Below are 6305 nucleotides of genomic sequence, written 5' to 3' on the forward strand. Positions count from 1 at the left end.
AATTTTGAAAAAAAATGATATTTTCTACTTTTTGTTATTAGAAAAATCCAATAAACTCAATTTTAGTCATACATTTAGGCCAAAATGTATTCAGCCACATGTCTTTGGTAAAAAAAAAGTCAATAATTGTATATTTATTGGTTTGCGCAAAAGTTGTCACATCTACAAACTAAGGTACGTTTTCTGGAATTTACACAGCTTTTAGTTTACGACTGCCTATCTCATTTCTTGAGGTGCTAAATTGGCAGGGCAGTACAAAACCCCCCCAAATGACCCCATTTTGGAAAGTAGACCCCCTAAGGAAATTGATAAGAGGCATGTTGAGCCCATTGAATATTTTATTTTTTTGCCTCAAGCGATTGAATAATGACAAAAAAAAATTTTTTTTTTTTTTTTACACAAAGTTGTCACTAAATGATATATTGCTCACACATGCTATGGGCATATGTGAAATGACACCCCAAAATAAATTCTGCTGCTTCTCCTGAGTACGGGGATACCACATATGTGGGACTTTTTGGGAGCCTAGCCGCGTACGGGGCCCCGAAAACCAAGCACCGCCTTCAGGCTTTCTAAGGGCGTAAATTTTTGAGTTCACTTCTCACTACCTATTACAGTTTTGAAGGCCATAAAATGCCAAGATGGCACAAAACCCCCACAAATGACCCCATTTTAGAAAGTAGACACCCCAAGCTATTTGCTGAGAGGCATGTTGAGTCCATGGAATATTTTATATTTTGCCACAAGTTGCGGGAAAATTACAAACTTTTTTTTTTTTTTCACAAAGTTGTCACTAAATGATATATTGCTCACGCATGCCATGGGCATATGTGAAATGACACCCCAAAATAAATTCTGCTGCTTCTCCTGAGTACGGGGATACCACATATGTGGGACTTTTTGGGAGCCTAGCCGCGTACGGGGCCCCGAAAACCAAGCACCGCCTTCAGGCTTTCTAAGGGCGTAAATTTTTGAGTTCACTTCTCACTACCTATTACAGTTTTGAAGGCCATAAAATGCCAAGATGGCACAAAACCCCCACAAATGACCCCATTTTAGAAAGTAGACACCCCAAGCTATTTGCTGAGAGGCATGTTGAGTTCATGGAATATTTTATATTTTGCCACAAGTTGCGGGAAAATTACAAACTTTTTTTTTTTTTTTCACAAAGTTGTCACTAAATGATATATTGCTCATGCATGCCATGGGCATATGTGAAATGACACCCCAAAATAAATTCTGCTGCTTCTCCTGAGTACGGGGATACCACATATGTGGGACTTTTTGGGAGCCTAGCCGCGTACGGGGCCCCGAAAACCAAGCACCGCCTTCAGGCTTTCTAAGGGCGTAAATTTTTGAGTTCACTTCTCACTACCTATTACAGTTTTGAAGGCCATAAAATGCCAAGATGGCACAAAACCCCCACAAATGACCCCATTTTAGAAAGTAGACACCCCAAGCTATTTGCTGAGAGGCATGTTGAGTCTATGGAATATTTTATATTTTGCCACAAGTTGCGGGAAAATTACAAACTTTTTTTTTTTTTTCACAAAGTTGTCACTAAATGATATATTGCTCACGCATGCCATGGGCATATGTGAAATGACACCCCAAAATAAATTCTGCTGCTTCTCCTGAGTACGGGGATACCACATATGTGGGACTTTTTGGGAGCCTAGCCGCGTACGGGGCCCCGAAAACCAAGCACCGCCTTCAGGCTTTCTAAGGGCGTTACAGTTTTGAAGGCCATAAAATGCCAAGATGGCACAAACCCCCCCCAAATGACCCCATTTTGGAAAGTAGACACCCCTAAATTTAGGGATAGACTAGTGAGACTAGGTAATAAATGGCGGGTGCCCTGAAACTATAAAAAAATAACTAACCAACCAGTGTCACCTGTAACAGTTATATGGTGATCACTGGTGAAAGGGTTAACTAGGGGGCAATCAGGGGGCTTTATGCGGTAGTATATGGGGGTCCCTGGCGCTATAAAAAGCTGCGGCGAACCTAAATACCTACCTGCCTAACTAGCGTCACCTGTGACACTAATACAGCGATCAGAAAAACGATTGCTTATTAGGCTGGGTTCACACTGGAGCGATGCGGGAACGCCACGAATGCGCGGCGGGTTCCCGCATCGCATGCCTCCCGGCGGCAGTTCACACTGCCCTATGCGAACTGCTGGGAGTGTCAGTGAAATGTTAATGACACCCCCAGATCAGTTCGCATATCGCAGTGCGATCTGCAAACTTGGAACGCATGGTGTGAACACCCATGCGATCCGATTCTGCTGCGGACCAAAAAAAGGGTCCCGTGCGAGTTTGCGGCGGGTGCGGCGGGTGCGACACGAATTCAGCCATACTATCTGTATAGCTGAACTCGAATCGCACAGAGATCGGATGTGATTTGCACTGCAGTGCGGTGCGAATCACATCCGTTCTCATAAACCGCTGCAATGTGAACCCAGCCTTAGTGACACTGGCGACGGGGGGTGATCACGGGGTTAAACCTTTATTGGGGGGGTTAGGGGGGTACCTTAGAACTAAAGGGGGCTAACCCTAACTGCCCTAACAGTTATTAGTCACAAATGACACCCGCCGGGTGAACAGGGGGTTAAACCTTTATTAGGTAATAAATGGCGGGTGCCCTGAAACTATAAAAAAATAACTAACCAACCAGCGTCACCTGTAACAGTTATATGGTGATCACTGGTGAAAGGGTTAACTAGGGGGCAATCAGGGGGCTTTATGCGGTAGTATATGGGGGTCCCTGGCGCTATAAAAAGCTGCGGCGAACCTAAATACCTACCTGCCTAACTAGCGTCACCTGTGACACTAATACGGCGATCAGAAAAATGATCGCTTATTAGGCTGGGTTCACACTGGAGCGATGCGGAAACGCTGCAAATCCGCGGGGGGTTCCCGCATCGCATGCCTCCCGGCGGCAGTTCACACTGCCCTATGCGGACTGCTGGGAGTGTCAGTGAAATGTTACTGACACCCCCAGATCAGTTCGCATATCGCAGTGCGATCTGCAAACTCGGATCGCATGGTGTGAACACCCATGCGATCCGATTCTGCTGCGGGCCAAAAAAAGGGTCCCGTGCGAATTTGCGGCGGGTGCGGCGGGTGCGGCGAATGGCTGAACTCGAATCGCACAGAGATCGGATGTGATTTGCACTGCAGTGCGGTGCGAATCACATTCGTTCTCATAAACCGCTGCAATGTGAACCCAGCCTTAGTGACACTGGCGACGGGGGGTGATCACGGGGTTAAACCTTTATTGGGGGGGTTAGGGGGGTACATTAGAACTAAAGGGGGCTAACCCTAACTGCCCTAACAGTTATTACAGTCACAAATGACACCATTGCAAAAAAAAAAAAAAAAAAAAAAATTACATTGGTGTCACTGTGACTGGGGGGCAGGGGTAATTGGGGGGGTGATCGGGGGGTAAAGGGGGGGTGTGAGTGTGCCTGGCATGTTCTACTGTGTGTGTAGAGTGTTGGTGCAACTCACCGATCCGCTCTCCTCCGTGTCGGAACGAAAAATACCGACACGGAGGAGAGAATACATCACTTCCTCTCCTGTGTTTACATTACAGGAGAGGAAGTGATGTCACGGGGGATTCCTATTCGTCGGGAGCGATCGCGTGGGGGTGGCCATGAATGAATGGCTGCCCCCTCGTCCCGGATCGCTCCCGGACGAAAACCGATCGGGCCTCCGACCCGCGGGAGGCAAGGGACGTACATGTACGCCAATATGCCTGCCCGTGCCATGCTGTCGACGTACATCGTCGTGCGGCGGTCGGCAACTGGTTAATATTACAAAAAATGCACTTCTACACACATTCATAGAATTAAATAGACCCTACATTCTTTTTGGACCCTAATTGGACACTGTAATCAGGGCCGGGACAAGGGATGGGCAGGAGGGATGGCTGTCCTGGCGCAATGGTTTATTTCAGGGGTAAGGGGCACCCTGACCCTAACCCTAAGGGAAAGGGGGGCGCAGTTTGGCATCTTTGCCCTGGGAAAGCCCTTCACACTGGAGCGGTGCGCTGGCAGGGCATCAGAAAAAGTCCTGCCAGCAGCTTTTTCGGAGCGGTGAAGGAGCAGTGAACTCGCTGCTCCTCCACCATTGTTCCCCATTGAAATTGATTTCAATGGGGCAGCGCTGCGATACCGCTGGCAAAACGGCGGCATTTTGCCGGCAGGTTTAACCCCTTTTTGGCCGCTAGCGAGGGGGTTAAAACCGCCCCACTAGCGGCTGAATAGCGCTGCTAAAACGATGGTAAAGCGACGCTAAAAATGGTAAAGTGGAGCTAAAAATAGCACCGCTTTACCGCTGATGCCTGGGGCAGCTCGGTTTGAAATGGGTCTTAAAGTGGTTGTAAAGACAGAAAGCTTTTTATCTTAATTTGTTCTATGCATTAAGATAAAAAGCCTTCTGCATGCAACAGCCCCCATAATACTTACCTGAGGTCCATCTAGATCCAGCGATGTTGTAGGAGACTGGCTGAGACAGCAGCGCAGAACCATTGGCTCCCGCTGCTGTCAATCAAAGTCAATCAGCCAATGCAAAGTGAAAGAGGGTGGGGCCTGGCTGTGGCTCCGTGTCTGAATAGACACACAGCGGCTCAGCTCGGGTGCCCCCATAGAAAGCTGCTTACTGTGGGGGCACTCGACAGGAGTGAGGGGCCAGGAAGAGGGAACAGAGAAGAGGAGGATCGGGGCTGCTTTGTGCAAAACAATTACAACTATAAAATGTTTGTTATTTTTAACTAAAAAAATTTGACTTTACAATCACTTTTAGGCCTCATGCACACTGGACGTTTTCGGACGTTTTTACAGCAGCTGTGCTTGGAAGTGCAGTCGGTGTAAATCCGAGTGGTAGATCTGAAATGAGGGGAAGCTTTGCTGATTTTATCATCCAATCTTGTGCAAGCTAAAATGGTGTTTTTTATTTTCCTTGCATGTCCCCCTCAGATCTACAGCGACTACTTCTAAGTGCACTTGCACTGCAAAGTGGATTTTCCTTCAGTAAATAACCCCCATAGGCTGTTATCAGCAGTTTTGGGCAGTGGCGTTTTTGAGCAGTAAAACAAAACAAAACAAAACTAGTAGGTTCTGAGAGACGTTTTTCAGCTGTAAAAATGCTCTAAAGCTGACAAACGCTGATAAATGTCGATAAACGCTCAGAAATGTCGCTCGCCAGCATTTTTTAACGCTTTGATTCATTGAAAAAAAAAAAACGCTTAAAAACAAAACAAAAAAAACGCTAAGGAACGCTAAAAACGCTATTGCAAAAACGTTGAAAGAAGAAAAGCTCACTGCAAAGCTACTGGCGTTTTTATAACGTTATTTTAATGTCCACTGTGCATAGAGTTGTGTTTTATATTTGCTTGGAGATTACGGTAGCTTTAAAAGGGAAATCTGATATTTTACACTCCGATATTTGTTGTGATTTTGTAATGTATAATTAAAGATGAGAAAACCTGTTAATTAGAAGCATGTTTTTATTACTCCATTGTCAAGGAGCTAGAACAATGTCCATAAACGCTCAACAAAATGACATAAAAAAAAGGTGAGATAAAGAGGTAGGAGTCTATATATAAAAATCACACCTACTTTTTGACATCTTACCAATATCACTCAAGCACTTTGACAGATGTTAGAAATCTGTTGCAATATATATATATTTTTTATGATGCATTCATATTAACTTTCTAAAATCATACAAGTAGTGCCGGATTTACCGGGGGGCAATAGGCACAAATGGCCTGCGCCCCCATTGCAGAGGGGACTCAGAACTTCCTTTATAAAAAAACTAAAAATGTATTTTCCCTCAAGACTTAAGTATTGTGTTTGTTGTGGAAATTGTCTAATTTTCAGCCTTTGCCAAGCTCCGGTCATGTCTCTCTTTGTCTCAACAGACACATTTATTACATGATGAAGGGCTTCCAGGTGTTCATGTATCTTTTAGAATATATTTGAACATGATGGTCACTAGTTGTTCAGAAGAAAGTTTGTTCAGCAAATTGGCACTGAAAAAAGAAAAGAAAAAAACAACACAATTTTATAATTTTATTTTATTATTCTTTAGTGTTAAATTATTTGAATTATTATTGTTTGAATTATTTCATTATTCTTATGTGTTAAATATTCGGTAAAGCTTTTTTTTTTTTATCAATAATGTTAAGGTTGTCACTCTTAGTTCATTCTGACACATTGTTACATTTACCGAATGTAAAATATATAATTTTAGCCTCCGGTAATGCCCCATGCACACAGTCGGACTTTCCGACCA

The sequence above is a fragment of the Lithobates pipiens genome, unplaced genomic scaffold (genome assembly GCF_037356315.1).
Source record: "Lithobates pipiens isolate NorthernLeopardFrog02 unplaced genomic scaffold, aLitPip1_a1.2 Scaffold_19, whole genome shotgun sequence".
NCBI lineage: Eukaryota > Metazoa > Chordata > Amphibia > Anura > Ranidae > Lithobates > Lithobates pipiens.